The sequence below is a fragment of the Pithys albifrons genome, chromosome 8 (assembly GCF_047495875.1).
Source record: "Pithys albifrons albifrons isolate INPA30051 chromosome 8, PitAlb_v1, whole genome shotgun sequence".
Classification (NCBI taxonomy): domain Eukaryota; kingdom Metazoa; phylum Chordata; class Aves; order Passeriformes; family Thamnophilidae; genus Pithys; species Pithys albifrons.
The window spans coordinates 10,795,305-10,813,164 of NC_092465.1; positions in this window are offsets into that span (position 1 = coordinate 10,795,305).

Genomic DNA, 17,860 nt, shown 5'->3' on the forward strand with positions numbered 1-17,860 from the left:
ACTCAGTCCTTTCATTACAATATTCTTCAAATTGATGAAAAGGCAAGGTTTTATTTTATTTTCCCTAAAAAGTTAGCAGCCATGTTGCTTTTCTGCTTGCCTATCAAAGAAAAGCTCCAGAGTCTTTCTGAACTTTAATTGCATTAAAATAACATGGTAACAATTAAGTCAGTCTAATTTGCTCATTTACAATGACATTACCAAAATGAGCTCTGTGGCTAATTTGGGAAATAAACAAAGTGGCACTTTAACCTCACTTGTCTTCTCCACTGTCCCAGAACATCTTTCCTCCCCCACCATGGCAGAGCAAGAAACTCCTGTCTTGGCTGCAGAACTCTAGAGTTTTGAAACTGGGCAAAAAAGAATCATAGTGAGTAAAATGCAGGGCAATAGGGACACCTAAACTTCAGAAAAATAGATTGTAAAACTGGGAGTTGAAAACACAATATCCTACTTGCAGCCTGTCCTGCACAGCATACAAACCCCATGGATAAGGACTCAGCCTTAAGCCCTGATGGCAAGAAGATGCCAGCACTAAAAGGGTCACTGATGCCTGTACACAGCAGGATTGAACCCCAAATTACTCTCACAGATCACTTCCATTTGGTTGCCATTCCTGCTTGGGCCCTTGTTTAAACTCACCAGCTACTACTCCCTCTGGGCAGAAGGTGGCTCTAAGCCTTGGTTTTTTCAAGCTCTGCCCCAGTTGTCACATTTTCACATGCACACAATATAAAATCTGCCACAGCATCCAACAGCTCACTAGAAAATGTGGCAAGTTTCCATACACCTTTTTCCCCCTTAATGCTGTTTAAACTGGACCCATTTCAGAGCTCTTATTCATTAATGCATCTGCACAGGTGACCTCATGTTTTGAGACAGGTACCTGACAACTGGAGGTGAGCACAAAAAGGGGGCAAAGGGAGAAAATTAACAGGTTCTTTGCAAGTCAATGGGCATTTTTTCAGTCTGCTAATGTACATCCATTAAGTATTTTGTCTGCTTATTCTTTTTGTGAGAGTAAATAACCAATTCTGTTCTTGTTTTTTGTGATACTGTTTTCTTCAAATTCCTTTGTACACACGTATGTACAAGCCTTCTACAAATTACTCTGCTGAGATGCCCAACAGGTAAAAATCATTGGAGTCATCACTGGAAGGGGATAACACCACCTGCACACACATATGGATTTCTCACACTTTATTGCTCGCAATTACCATCAGAAAAGTCTGAGAGTTTTTAGGAGTACAAGGACTCAGACTATTATTTCTGTCTCCCTTTCAGGATGCACAACTCTCCCCCATTTTTCCCACTTTAATCAGTTTTTTCTAAGTATCTCTAACAACTAGGTTTACCCAGGAAGCACATTCTGCTGCAGTTTCATTTTATTGGGTTATGCTCAAAACTGAGTCACAGTCTTAGAAAAAGAAAGTCCTGTGAAGATGCTAAAGAATCTGGTAAAAGATTTAACAATACCACTGACTTTTTTTTCTACCTCTGAGACCTTTTTGCAGCCTGTGTGCCAGATAATTTATTCCATCAAATTTTCAGTATTTTGTGACTGAGGCTGATTTCAGTCTTTCTCTGCTGCCATATCACCCCTCACATATTTCCCTTGTTAGAGGACAAAACACTGCAAGGAGAAAGGGTGAACTGAAGGTCTTCTGCCATTTACATTAATGACACTAAAACTGCAAATATTAATATTGCTATTCAGTCCATTGAAAACAGACTGGAATCGCATCAGTAATTATTATTAGTGAACAACACTTATTTTAAACTAATACATATTCTCTCTTGACACTCTCTGTCTTTTCTCCAGAGAAAACATTCTGTCTATGCCTGATTTTTCTGGATAGTTTTGTCTTCATCACAGAAATTAGAGGGAAGACAGCACTATTTTGCTTCGCTCTGTTCTTGGCTGGAACCAAATTGAGAACAGGTGCTAAAAATCTTGATTGCTTGTTGACACAATATTGGAATAAAACCCTCAAAAATCACTGTCATATAGTAGAGAATGGAGAAATAACTCTGAAAAATACAGTAGGAAAGTGGTAAGCAAAAGAAAACACATGCATAGCTAGTGTTTTTGCTGCATCATTTTCAGTATAAATATGCAAAAAAATCTAAGGAATTTATGTATCACTCTGCAGGATCCCATGATAAAGAGCTCAAATCTCTCCACCACCTACAGAAAGCCCGCAACAAGCGCAGAGAGAACTAGAGCCATAAAATGAGAAAAATCACTCTGATTCTCTCCCCTTCCCAGCTGATAACCTTCCTGAAGGTGAACCCATTCCTACATGATGATCATTATTCAGCCTCTGTCACTAAGCTCAAGGCCTTAAAAGCAGGACCATATTTATCATGAGTTTCTCATTAGTTTCTTGATTTGTAACTTAATGCTTTGAAGGAAATGTTTGTAAGTATCATCTGTTAGCCAAACAGAGGTGTAGCAGACCAGCACCCAAAGGATGATGAACTGATCAGCTCTGCTAATTGCTTCCACCAGTTTGCTGAAGAGCCTCCGCTGAACGTGATATGGAAAGTATATTTCTCTTTGCAACACTGCAAAAGGATTTCCAACACCTCTCACTGAACAGCTGAGCTATTACTGTTGTTATGCCACCATCCTTTGACAGAATGCTTCTCCATTTAGCAGCCACTTTTATTTGCTCTTCTCTGCTTCTGTTTCGCCTACAAGTTCTGCTTTACTATAATTTTTTGATTTAGTACCTTTTAATTTCCCTTTCCAACTGTGCACCACTAAGACTCCTCTACTCTAGTTTTCTCCCCAACTTCTGAAAATTATAATTCTTTCTTCTACTACTTGGCTTCTGACCCTTTGATCATTTTTCTTCCTAGTAAGCCACCTAACCTTTTCGTTCTTCCTCCACCCCCTTTTTCCTCATTCACCTCTCCTCTTCTTTCTCACCTTCTTTCATCTTTCTTCATCTTTGTGCTCTGGCTTCCCAGTTCCTCTTCTCTTCAGCTGAAAATGCAAATTTTTTTCCTAGAGTCTGATAAAGCCCAGAAGTCAAAAACTTCATCTTTAATCTTATTTTCCAATTTTCAGTACTGATTCTATTAAAATTGAGTTGAGGCTTTCCACTTTACAGCATACTGATGCAGCATTAACAGAGTTTCAGCTATGTGGTAAAGGACCAAAGTAACTAAAGGTCAAAGCAAAATTCAGAACCTTTAGATACTTTGCTAATTTAGATATTAGCTAAAATTATGTGTAGCTTTACACACAGCATCTCCATCTTTCATTAGGTACTGGTCTTTGTAACTCTGGTCTCTTTACATTAGCAATACCAAAAAAGACCTAATTAAAGCAGACCAAACCAAGAGATGTTTATCTGAACTGGTCAATTTCTAGTGGTGGGCAAGGGACTGACTGAGCTGTACAATGGGAGAACAGGAGTCAGGAATGTAGTGTTTGCCAATGGCTTCTGTCCTGCAGCATGCACATGGGTGGACACTGCACTTGGCTCCCAGGTTAGGTAGGGTGGGCAGTCCAAACCACACTGCCATCCCACAGAGGCATCTACAAAGGTAGAAGAGGAATTTACCTCACCCTCATGTTTCTTTTCAAATTTATTAGCGGTGTTAATAAAAAAAAAACAAAAAACAAACCAAACAAAAAACAAAAAACAAAACCAACCCAAACAGATGAAAGCTTTTCCTACCAAAGGAAGGAAAGCAGACTGTCTTCCCCAGTCTTGGGATCCCCCCAACTTACTGGTAACAAGGGCTTCTAAAACTCTCCTGTTTTTAAAGATTCCCCCAGCCAGCATGAGATTCCTGGCTCAGCACATGCCCCGTGCTGTGCCAGTTTCAAGGTGCGTTTGCAGTGAGGTCTCTGCACAAGGCAGGGTCCAGACAGACCTCATGACAAACCAAGGTCAAAGTCTTCATTAGGGCACCAGCTGCACACTTGGACCTTATGAAGCTTACCCAAAGTTTCAGATACATGTGAGAAATGTTTCTAGGTTTTCAATCACTCTCAGGCAGAGCACATCTAACCTGCTGGGAGGCCTTGGAGAGGCTGTGTCTGGGAACACCTGGACAGATGCAGTAGGACACTGTAGTCTCCTCCCTGAAACAGAGGGATACAGATGTGGGGAGTGAAAAATCCATGGAGGGCAGAAGAAAGGAGAGACTGAAGGGCAGGGAGCAGTTGCAAATGTAAGGTGGATGCATGGAACTGGTGTGAAGATCCAGAATGTCATCTTTGATCCACAGCTTGTTTATTTAATCTCCTTCCTTCTTCTCACTTTGACCTCCTTTCTTTGATCCCAAATGTCTAAAGCCAAGGCCAGAAAGCAAACGTGTTTGCACACCAGCATATCAGAGGTGCTCTGCCTTCACCTGCTGATGACTTGTAGTTCCTGCAGTGCCCATTTGATTCCAGAAAAATATGTATTTGATGATGAGTTGAAAACACAGGGGCTTTATCACTGTAGCTGGCAACCTGTCACATGACACCTCCTCTGCTTCCTCCCCAGCAAGCTGTGACGTTGCTTCAGGTACATCGAGGCTGGATGAGCCAATGTTCCTTCCCTGCTGCAGGTGCAGCAACTCCTGTGCTGGATGCTGGCTGGGTCATGGAGAGTCTACAGAGAAAACTACTCTGGCTGCTTTACTATCTCTTTCTCTTTGAAGCATGGAGTTTACAGGGGAATTGGAGTGGAGAGGAGACTGATGGGATCCAAATGAACTGTGATAAACAGGCTCCCTCCTGCCATTCATGTAAGCCTAGGGACCATGAAATAAGGAAATCCAGCAATCAGGCCATAACTGCCCTTTTTCTTTTCCTACCAAGTGTCAGAGCAGCAGGCGGTTAGAAAGGCTCAGGGGTCACTTAGGATGAGTGACAGCACACTCTGCTTCAGCCATGGCCACATGCCATTCCTGTGTCAGCCCACCTGCACCAGAGAATTAAGGAATGGAAAATTTGCAGCCTTGAGGAGATGCCCTAGTTAATTTGGCTGCCCTTGGATTGTCAGATTGGATGGCAAAAAACCAAGATCAAACAGGGAACTTACAGTAAATAATTGATTTTGACCTCCCAGGCTTGCTGGAAGAAGTATCCTTGGCATGAGAATTGGAATATGTGAGTTTCAAAATGTATTCTGTATTCAAAACCTTCCATCTACATCATATTGCACCCTGCTAAGGTCCAAGAGAAGACAATATATGCAAGGTTGTGTGTGCAGAGCCGCTGTTTCCCTTGGCTATGGTTACAAATAGGGCAATAATAAACATTCTACTCTTCCCCTCCCTATTTAAGGGTATGGTGATCCAAAACCAGAAAGCTCTTCTTCACTGTCTTTCTCCTATATCTCTCACAGAGTATTTGTTCTTTCCAAAAGACAGGATGCAAGCACAGCATGTCTCCGCTGACTGGGCTGTTGGCTCTTATTTTGTTTCTGTCAAATGATCCCAGTGCTCCAACCCAGGAAGGATTGATTAACCTCTCTTGCTCTGTTCACCTTCTTATCAAAACATGGATTAAAGAAGGACGAACCACCAGGAACAAACTGGGGAAGAGCATAAGCAGAGTTCTCTAAGGCCAGCAGGGTGAATGTCCAGAGCAGCTCCTGTGACTTGCTCCCAGAAGTGGGAACGTGGATACCACAGAGCACTTTCTGAGACAGTGCCTTGGCACACCTGCATCTGCTCTTTAAGTTTAAGCATAAGATTATTACCCTTTTGGTTTTATCATAAAATTACTGTGCTATGCTAAACCAAGAATTCGTAACTCTCCTTAGATTAATTAAATACACTCCTATTTAAACAAGGCTTATGACCTATTCTGCACAGTAAGAAATAATGACAAGAATAATAGAATATCAATATGAGTCACAACAAAAACCACTTGGGTTACTTAATCAAACCCTTATAAAACTTCCTTAATTTAATTTTCTCAAGGACTAAGCATCTATATTTGCAGTTTCTCAGATTGATTTAATTCATTTTCCATAAGCTTTGTTTCTGCTTTTAGTAATCCACAGAAAAAAAGTTACTGTGCCCATATTCTATTGCATTTTCACCCTCAGCAGGAGTATAAAGGCAGTTAAGCTCCCTTGACAGTTTGTCCAATATTTAGATTATTGCTGGTTTTTTTCCAAACCTAGGGCAATGCTGTATCACAAAACATCTTAAAGGAGACTGAAACATGATGGTTTTTGTCATTATATTCTGACTTACTAGAACACACAAAACATGGTTTAAAATTACTTGCCTGTTAAAGCCAGCTTAGGTAGCAGTAAGTTTAAAAAATAAACATGTATATCTCGATAAAAATAGTTATGTATGTGCAGTCAGGGTGAATATTTTCAGATGACTCTTAAATGGTTTCTGTGAATCCTGAAGGTGAGGAAGCACAGATATAACTGTTCATTTCCCAGGTGCTATGGGGGAGTCTACAAAATGATAAAACCAGTTTTCTGGATTTAATTTATACCAAGCTCCTGTGCACTTTTATTCAAGCAGTGTTTTGCCAACCTGAAGAGAATAAAGTCCAGCTGCTGCTGAGGCCAGTGCCTCTTGCAGATGGTTTACAAGTGTTAGAGACAGGGTTCCCTGAGCCCCCTGTACAGGAGAAGGAGAAGCTGGCTTTCTAGTACTTCTTTTCTGATGGAGGAATCTTGCTCTCATTTGTATTCCTCCCACAGAGTTTCCTACAAGGCAGCATGATCCAGCTCTCAGTAATTAAAATGCCCATCCTCTTCCCACAACTTTCAAGTACAGAAGCCTACCCTGACATCAACAGGAAAGAGAAAGTAATATTATTAGTGCTAACTGGTTAGTAACAAATCTCTCTGGGACATATAAAGACTACTCAAAATGTGAAACAGTTCCAGAGGGGAAGACATAACTGAGCATGAGAACTTCATCAAGAATCCTCAGCAAGCCTGCAACCACCTCAGCACAGACTTCATCTGGCTAAACCCAAATATTCTGTTCATGGTTTGGTGAATGACAATTCAGCAACACTATTGAACTTGTATCTGTGAAAGAAATTAAAATAACTGTTTGAAAGGAAACAGTTGTATATCCCTGTTGTTTCACTTCCATAAAACAGCAGGCCAACTCCTCAGCATTTCCTCCAAATACATGCCTAGATGCAATTTTAGACAAAAACACCAGGAAGGGAGAAAAACGTTGTAAGCAGAAATAAAATAACCATTTCTAGTTCATTTGTAGGCTGAAGTCACCTAAAGAAGTATTGCCAGATTCTGCTGGAAGTTATTTAGGCTTCACCCTTAGAGCAACCTCACTGCAGTCTAAATACAGTACAGCTCCTGTCACCTCAAATGAAAGCACCAGTCTCCCCTAACCTTGAAGGAAGACTGCAGGAATGATACTATTCTGATATGAAACCTTTCAAGTTTTTCTACTGTAATAGTTACAAAAATATGCAATTTCTGTAGTTGTTTTGCTCTAATTACTGAATGATCCCTTTTTATGGATCTCTTTTGGTTTATGTCTACATCAATATACATGTCTCTATTTTGTTGCACACCGAGAGCATGTAATTCATAAAGCATGTAGTGTTACTTCTTCACTCTAACTCTTCATTGTTTAATGTGGTTTGTGTTTGAAGGTTGTTGACTAAAGCATCCAAACAATTTATGAAGGCAATACACAATGAGTGGGAGCTACTTGCAGCCTACTAATTGGTTGGGTTTGAACTAATATTATGTATTGTTTCAGGGTAAATGGATAGGAACCAGGCCTTACCATGACCCTGCCTTCCTTTGGAAAGCTTTTACATTTCAGTGCTCAGATGAGCTCCTGGAGCTACTGATTTTAGGCTGTCTGCCTAAAATTTTTCCACTTGAATCATGGATTTAAACAAGGGATTTGAGGGATACACAAACATTGGGAATATATATTTTAACATAAAACAGGGCCTAATTTAAATATAAAATTCTAGAAGGTGACAACACAATTGGAAATGCAAACTGTATTGTGCTGGTGTCTCCTCAGTCACACACAGGTTCACATCCTCCTGAGAAACACACTTGCAGGCTGTTGTCCCTCAGTCCCAGTGGAGGCCTTACCTTCCAAACACTGAGCTCCCCGAGCCCAGGGCCACTCTATTTGTACAAATGTGTTTGCAAGTGCCCGGAACAAGTGCATGCACTGCCCTTGTCACCCCACTTTGGCATTTGGCAGTGCAGATGGGTGTAACCAGCACCTTGCCTATGCCAAGCCACAACAGTATTTCAAGGTGGACGAGTTCAGACACTGTTCTTTGCTGATCTCTAGAATGATTATGAAAAGATTTTTTACTGGAGCCCCAGAGACCTGACCGAGCTCGTCAGCCTCCCCTTTCTTGGGCAACACACAGTTGATGTGATCAGGGTGTTTGTGATTCACACGGGGATGCAGGAAAAGGAGAGCCTTATTCCTGCCCATAGACTTCAGCTGGGATCACACAGGTGCTTCTAGAACCAGGACCAATGATTCCTCCCCTTAAGACTCACCAAGCTTCATGAAGAAAATCTGAGCTTCTGGAAATGATGGAAAATTGGGAAGATCTTCGAAAAGGTAATGTCATATGGTCTCGTAGTTTTTCAGCTGTAGAAATGAAGATGGAGAAGGTCTCAAGCTTTTGGGATATCATTTTTCAGTATGGCTTACAAATCTTTAGGAAGTTAATACAATTTTCTTGGAATGATTTCTTGATCCACCAGTTCCATTAGCATTCTGCAGAGTAGGAATTCAACTCTGAAAGTGTTTCTTAATTTTACTCTTTTTGAGCTAACACTTTCCAAATCCTATTTTGTCTGTTAGTAATCACTTGGGGGATTAATATAACAATCTGTTTTCCATTCATTTAACTTCTAATCACATTGAACAGCAAAACTAGATGAATAAATTTCAAGACTGTAAACAGTTTTTTCAGTTTCATCCTCTGGCTCATATGCAGAAATATAATCCAAACACCAAATCAAATATTTGAAAACAGATCTGGCTTCCTGACTTCTTTTGTTGAAGAAATAGGACATCTCTTTAACATCAAGCTCTGGAAATATTTAGAAAAACCCTCCATTTTGAGCCTAAGGTAAATAGTGTCAATTGAAGCAGGTTTAGTCTTTTCAAGGACCTATCCCATACACTAAGCTCAGGACATGACAGCACAGGTCACACTCCTCCCTGGAAGAGACCAGGTGGGATAGGAAGTGAGACACTAGCACTGAACCTTGGAAGGGCAGGTCCATCATAACTTAAGTGCCTGCACTTTTGGTGCAAGAAGGAGGCAAAGAAACAGGAAATAAACGAAGGGAGATGACAACTACTGGACTTGGAATGGGGATTAGAGTTACAAGTGAAAACAAGGAATTCAGTGGGAGACACTGAGCACAGAAACAACTTACTCTAGGTCAGCAAGCTTCCTCCATGTGCTCTGACACAGACACCAAGAGCAAGGACATCCATTTAATCACTGAGAAGGAAACTGGAAATAAAGATGTAAATAAGTTATAAGTCCTGGAAATCAAATCAAAAGAAGGAAAGGGAGAAAATCTAACATCTTCACAGAAGCCAAATAGAAAGGGGAAAAAATCCAATTTTTGCTCAAAATGCAGGATGTCAGGTCATCCACTGCATGACCTATCAGGTCACCTTAGCCAAATTCAGCCCTGAGAGGGAGGCCCTTGTCCACCTGAGGCAAGGCTCATAGAATTCACAAGACAGCCAGTCCTGTGATATAACAACCATCACAAAATATCTGAGTTTTAAGTCAATATTTGCAATTTAAGCTATTGGGGAAGTACAGAGGATATAGCCTTACAGAAATTCTTATATATGGCTCCCATATGTCACTCCATATGGATATGCAGAGGCACAGCAGCTCAAGCTTTCCTTGCCTAAGCCAGGCAATGTCCCTCAGCTATAATACAAGATAACTTACAGGAGAAAAAAACTATGTTTTCAAGTCTCTATATTTTCAGCCTTCTGTGCTGTGGGAGTCCTGAATGATGCTAACATATTCACTAGCAAGTAGAGTAAGACCACTAAATTAATTTCTCTTAAGACAACAGTCATAAGAAAGGAAAAGATCTCCAGTCACCTCCCGTACCACGTTGGGTAAAATAGAAGTCAGTGATTTTTAGGCGATTTATGTACAAATTTTTTTACACAGATCCTGAGAAAGGTTTTGTAACTATTTGCCCAACCATTTCTGGAAATATGATGAGGAGCATATCACTAAAGGATTTGCATGGCCATCCCACAAGTGGAAGCAAAAATGATTGTTTGAGAACTTTAGCTGAGAAATATTGAAATTAAATGGAAGATCAAAAACAGACTTTCCAAGTACAGACTGTGTTAGAGCTAGACAAGGAAAAGTGAAGGATAATTCTTGTCCTATAAGACAGGTTAGGAGAAGGCTGTTTTAGAGGAGAAATGCTTTTCTGTGACCAAGGTCTATTTTACATCAATAATTTCTTTTCTCAGGGAAGCTAATTAAGGTGAAAATGATAATATTGATGATTTAATGCTCTTTAATGCTACTGAATAATTTAAGATGAAGACAACATTTTGCCTTCAAGTCATTACTTGCATCCTTTGATGTAGTCCCAGGCTTAAGAAGACACATCTAACACATGATTATTTTCAGTCATTTCCTTATTGTTTAAAGGAGCAGGTAATGATACATTTTCAGTACTACTATTTTGTTTACAAAGGAAATAACCACAAGCCTACTATTAAACAAATAGTAAGTTTCCTAATCATTTCAAATGCTTTATGTTAATGTCCAAAAGAGGTAAAAAATATTTACAGCTCTGATAAGATCAGATTCAGAAAATTCCCAGCAGTTAAACTGGGAACTCAAATCAGCTTCCTAGCTTGGGTCAAGGTACTGATTAGTAGGGAGTCACAAGGATTTTCACCAATGGCATATCTGGCCCAGCTGAGACTCCATTTTAAGTGGATGGCAGCATTAGGCCCATGTTTTACCTAATTCCCTAGAAAGGTAACAAAAGCTCATAATTGTCACAGGCAGAAGAGTCTTGGTGTTTGGTTTTGGTGTTTGTTTTTTTTTTTTAATATCACGGAATTCCTCAAACTGAGAAAATAATATTCCCTAATAATGTAAATGAAAATTATGTAAGCACGATTAATGACAAGAACCCGCTTCTTCATCACCCCACTGCCATGCTCTGAAGCCAATGCACTGCAGCAACAAGACTAACTTGGAATGACTCAACAGTACAGCAGGTGTAATACACTGAATTTTTCTCACAACATCTTCTTACAAAACCAGTTCATCATACTGTGGTGTTAACATTGAATCAAGTAATTGAAATCTTTCTGTACTAACTACTTTGCTGATAGGGAGGGCAAGTAGTTGATATAAGAAGTGTATAGAGGCAGCTACATATAGATAGATTCTAATCCACAGGACCCAGAGGATGAAACCTAGATTAAAAATTTTCCTAACATATTAAAAAAATTGAAGAAATTTTGTGGAAGAAAAGACAGCCATTCAATAAGCAAACATACAAAATTTTGCAGTGAGTCAGGATTCAGCAAAAATATACACCACTTAAAGAATAACTGGATGTCTCACAGTTGCAGGAAGTTTTGAGGACTACTGTAAAATTCAGATTCAACATCAGTTAACAACAGTGCTGTTGCAAAAGAGAAAAACATTGTACTGAGAAATATAAACAAGGGTAACATTTATAGACAGATGATGTAATCCTCCTGTTATTTTTAGCACTGGTAAGGTCTCAGCTGAAGCATTTTATCCAGTTTTGGGCATTATTTTCCAAGAAAGATGTGTATCAGATGAAGCCTTCAGATGAGAGTAACTGAAATTCTATGAAACACAACACACAGGCAGGATTGAGCAATTTCAGGTTATTTACCCTGGAAAATAGACTACCAAACATGACAGAGTAATTGCCTTCAAATCTTTAAAACACTACTTCAAAGAAGAAAGGGAAGTCAGTGATGCTCTCCGGCTTCATGGAGAATAGAGAATAAAAGGGTAGGTTGAAACGCAGCAGGGAAGATTTAAGACTGGATCAGGACACTTTTTCACAGTGAAGAACAACAGATTGCTCAGAGGGGCAGTAGCTCAGAGCCAGGAGCCACGTGCAATGCCACAACAGGCAGGGCAGAGACCCACCATGCAGGGCCATCCCACTGTCAGGCCAGGGGAGGCAGCTCAGGACAATCTTATCTGGCAACTTCTGGCAATGCAGCAGGTCAGGATCAAGCCAAGCAGCCAAGCCAGCAGACTGGGATCAGGAGAGCACATGGCCACGCAAAGCCATGTGGTACAGCCTGAGCCTGGCATCCTATGGCACTGCTGGGGCAGAGACTGAGGGGCTGGGCTGAAACAAGAGTTCTGGGACCAAGGGCAGGCACAGGGGTTATTCCAAGGGAGGCTGGTCAGGGCCATTCAAACCACTGATGCCCCCAGGGCTGTGTGACATAGAACACCACATGGTTGTGAATGGCTGGAGGTCTCCAAGATCAGGCTGCTGGCAGGATGGGCACAGAGATCTCTGATCCAGCCTTGGAGCAGAAGAGACCAGGTGACCTCTAGGTTTGCCTTCTTTGTTTTGATATCTCAAGTTCGATGCCATAGGTCAGAATTACCGAACAGCTGCTGTGGCCCTTGGTGATGTTCCCCCAGACATCAGGAAGGATGCCTTGGACAGAATGGAAGGACGTCACACCAGAGCTCTTAAAGGTCATGGATCAAAAAGAGAGAGAGATATTCCCCACTTCTGGGGCAAATATATAAAACATTGATAATTTACACCCATAGGCTTCTTACTATATTTATTATTCCAGTAATATTGTCACACTGACTACATTTTTAGTTTGGAGAATCTGCTTCCACTTCTATGTCCGTAAATGTTCTATATAGTTAATATAAATACAACAGATGGTGAATACTGATGTCTTAGCTGTTTCTATATGGTAGAAAGTAAATAATTTCTTCAGCTGTGCTTCCTTTGGTCCTAACACTTATGGTTTTCATACTGAGATCACTTGCTCACCCAACTTGCCAAAGAAAGAATATACATGAATAAATGTCTACTAACAAATTCTGAATTATAGTCAGGCCACTTTTCTGTAAAATTAACATTCTTCCAGATGTTAGAGAAGTAATTATTTCTTGTGCTCACACCGTTAATTTTATCTGTATTGTTATAACTTGTAATCATTTATGTGCTTCTACTTTTTCCCTCCATTTTACTTATGGAGTGTTTTTGCTGTAATTTGTATTAGATATACCCAAGAAACAGGTGCTTCAGGTACTCCATTAGTTCTCTGGTAACACTGATGCTCCCTATATATCATACACTTCAAAAAGAAAAGCCTGGGTCAAGCCCAATGCAAGTATTTTGGGGGTGATACACTGGGAGAGATGAATTGCAAGTAGCTGGACTGGCTCACATGTGGGAGGCACACGGTCTCCCAGAAGACTTATTTGCAGTTGTAAGGAATATTGGACACTTTACTGAAGAAATTGAGTGGCTGCAGCTTTTAGCCCTGGCATGTCCTGATTGGAGTTGTAAGTAAATTTATACTTTCATTGTGTCCTGAATAATTATGCTCTATATTGTGATTTTGAGTTGATGTTTATTTTGAAAAAGGAGATCAAGTAATCACATGTTTTAACCAGGTAACCACTAAAAATCAGGAGGAAATCTTTTTAGGAACAGGGGAATTATTTTAACTCTATTCTTTCAGGGACCAATGAGGCAAGGATATTTGTAATAGCTTTTTCCTTTTTAGACAATTGGCAACAGATTAAGCATTGGAGAAGACAGCTGGAGAGACAGGGACAAAGGCTGTAAGCTTCATCTGATAGTTTTGCTGCAGCCATTTCTGCAGGGCTGTGCTATTGCTGTGAGGGTGAGTGTGAGAGTTCCTTTGTTTCCAGAACCACTCAGCAGCCAGGACTGATTACAAGTATCCTGGTTCTGTCTTGTTGTTCCTCACTCACTCTGATTTTGTATAGCTAATGCAGAAGACTGGAGCAAACTGCCCATGTCAAAGGAAACAGATCAGCATCTTCTCACACTACCTGATATTCAGACAGTCCCTGTCAAAGAAACCCAAGAATATGAGGGGAAATCAGTTCCACATGTGTTTTCAGTTACTAAGAAAACCAAAGGGCAGAAAGTGGGTTTGGATCTAATGGCAATTGATAGTCAATATGTATGGAAAGCAGATTGTAGTCTTCTCAAATAACTGCAAGAAGCCAGAATTTAAAAGCTTTATCAGTTAATGCTGACAACCCAAGAAATACAGTCATGAGTTTCACTATGGATTCAGAAAAGTACCTACATACATCTCACAGCACTTAAAGGCGTGACTTCTTCAATTCTTTTAGCCATTTAATAGTGAGGGGAAAATGGATTTGTGCATTTCTATTATCAGTGGAAGACAACCAGGTTACTGTGCTGACATGACTAGTTAGGTGTATTGGTGGGATTGATTCACTGCAGACCTTAGGAAAGGATCTCTCACTCATCCTAATCACCAGAGCTGGGAAAAGGTTTACATACTGCATAGTTCCATAATTTTTATGTGGGATCATGTGGAGAATTAATAGAGTTATAGCACTATTTTGATATTGGCATAGCCAGCTTTATTTCCCAGCTGAAAACTTTAATTCAGGTGAGGTCAGGCCATGGATGTAAGCAAGGCAATGGACTACATTGAGGTAATCAAAAGTGGATGTGGAGAAAGAAAGTAGAAGAAAAAAGTTCTGAATCAGAATCACAGAATCATTTAGCTTGGAAGGGACTCCCTGAGATGATTTGAAAGATCTTGTGCAGCTCCAATGGAAGTTAAAGCTTCAAGCAAAATTTTGTGGTTAAAGCTCTGTTGGATCTTTATAACAGAACTATATTATTTCCAAGTATCTTAGATACTATAACTTATCTATGAATCTGCTCCTAAAACAAAAACAGTTACAGGATTTAACCTTGGGGGGATAAATTTCATTGACCCTTGACTTCAACACTCTCACCACTAGTACTACTTCCAAAATCTGCCTCATGGGAAATTTGGACAAATACTCTAATTAGAAACAATTCGTTTTAGATATTTTATTTGCTGTTCTTCTATTGGTCCACTTTTTTATCTAACACGGAATGAAAATGAGTATTTGAGAAAATTTGTTAGAGTTTGTTATTCCATCTAAAGCCACCAGATTCTAGATCTGCTACTAAGCTTGCATGCTGTGAAAATTGTTTATGTGTTTTAAAGGTCATTTTGATGTCACAGATTTTATATTTAGTAGAGAAATAAATAAATAGTGCTTTAGCCAAAAACCTACTATTTTCATACATACACTTTCCCTAACAGAAACATTATTCCTGTCAGTAGGATTGCCTGAAAAGACAAGTTTTGATAAAGTTTCTATGAAATATGAGTGGAATTCTCACAGTGTTGTTTAAACAAAAATGCCTGGATTTATCATGCAGAAATAACAAGACTTTTGTTTCCAATGTAGAGTGAATTATTTTATGTTCACGTGGCTCCATCTTGTGGGAATCAAACCTCCTGCACCACTCCTTTGCCAGTGCAGTGTCTGAGCACTCCAGGGTGTGTCTTAGACCTGCTCAGAAAGACCAAAGCAGTCTGAGTCTTACTGATGTCTCCTACAAGTCAATACCCTCATGATCTCGTCCTTGCAAGAACTTCTCAAGGAGGAATATTTAACCTGATTTACAGAAGATCCTTCACTGTATGTGGCCAAACAGACCAAAGCCAAGGTTATTCCAGTCCCCTTGCACCCATTAAATTTATGTAAGAGGAAGAAGAAACTTGTGGTTTATAGACACAATAATTCCAAATACATCAGAAAACCAAAATTTGATGATGGACTTTCTGAACCACACAGACCACAGGTCTTCCATGCAGCAAATCCTGCTGCAGGTTTCACTACGGGTGACTGAACTGAAGTCTGTCTAGAACTGAGACACTGAAAATACAATGCTGGTTATTTAAAACCTCTTTTCCGATTGCACCACAGTTCTAGGGCCCATAATATCCATCTTAATCAATAAGACATCCCTTGAGCTCGACTTTGACACATGAAGTACCTGTTTTCTGTAGGTTGCATTCATAACCACATGTTCATTGCTATTCACCTCCCCTTTTCTGTTGGCTCTGTGTAGATGGAAGGAGAGGTGGATAAACAAAAATGCTGTTAATTTGCTTTCCAGTAGCCAAGTTGTAGCTTTATTCCCTAATTGTAAACTTACAGGGATTTGGGAAACTACCACAATAGTCTCAAACAATAAACATGTTTCTGGCCTACTTGTCTTATGAAAAGCTCCTCATTTTGTGAAATACTCTCTTGTTAAGTCCACACAACCTTTTGGTTGTAACTTGTTCAGAGAAAAGCTTCATATTAGTTTGTGCTGGTGCTTGATCATGCTTAGGTTAATACTTAATTAGATCACTAGAACTTCTTAGTACTGGTAGCAAAAGACTCTTCGAACTTACACTGAATGCAAACATGCCTTGGTTTTCCTCGGGAGTACTGGAAAAGCCCCCATTTTGTGATGAAACAGGATTGGTAAGTGTCTTCTCTCAACTTTAGCTTCATTGTCTTTGCTTTCTCTCTTTCCTGAAACAAAAGAGTTTTGTTTTACTTTATCTGAGAATTTCCCCCTCAAAAATCCCTGGTCCCTCAAAGCTGTTCTACGTATATTGATCTCTTATTGATATTTCAACTCACTGTTAATTATTTAGGGTAAGAATAAGCTTTTTGTTATTTTCAGTGATGCTTCATGCAATATGGACAGCAGTTCAAGCATTAAGATTGCAAACACAACCACATATATGTTTTAATTATTCATAATTCAGACAGATTTTTCCTTGGTTAATGAATTGAGTCTTTTCTTCCACATATACTTTTACTTATGTTGCATTTTCCAGCTTTTTTTTTTCCTAATTGACTTAAGCATTATTTCTACATCAGTGCTGAAACCTGGAAGATTGTCAGTTTGCTTTCCCAACGGCTTTGACCATATCCAAAACTGTGCACTGGAAATGTTTGAGGAATGTTAGTTTTCTGTAAACAAGAAGAAAAGATAAAAATGGTTTCATGAAATGTAATTGAATTTTCTCTCCGAAACATATCTCAATGGCAAGTAACAATAAAATACTATGTATGAATGCAGCACATGACACTGGAGCATTTCAGCATGTAAGACAAAAAAACTGCTGCCAACTCTTGCTGTTTCATACATAAAAAAGATGAAAACAGCTCAAAAAGATGTGTGCCAATTGCCAAATTAAAGCCAGAACCATTGGTATACTTTTCTCTTAAGGAAGTTTCTGGAAGTTTATGGTTGAATTCTCATTGAACTGATAGATGTGGGTGCAATATTTAAATAAGGAAGAATTATTCCAAGTTGTTTAGTAACAAGTAACGTATTACAAAAATAATTCCCCCCAACCCAATCCCATCCTTTGGTTTGAAGACACATAGATCAGCACTTCATTTTTTTGCATCTAAAGGAAAATAAATACAGAAGGCTCTCAAGTTCCATTTTAGCAAGTGAACCATTTTGAAACTATGTATGAAACAGCCAGAGTGTCTTACAAATAATTTTTTAAAATGCAACTGCAAAGATTAAAGAGTTACACAAATAATTAAAAGTCTCATGGTCACAGGGCTCCAGGAGGTCACTCTTGAAAGACAAGAACAAGCTGTTGTGAGACTCAGGTTAGAACTACAAGAGTTGGCTGCAGTTTTTTGTCTTACATGCTGAACTGCTCCAGTGTCATGTGTTGCATTCATACATAGTATTATATTGCTACTTGTCATTGAGATATGTTTGACAGAGAA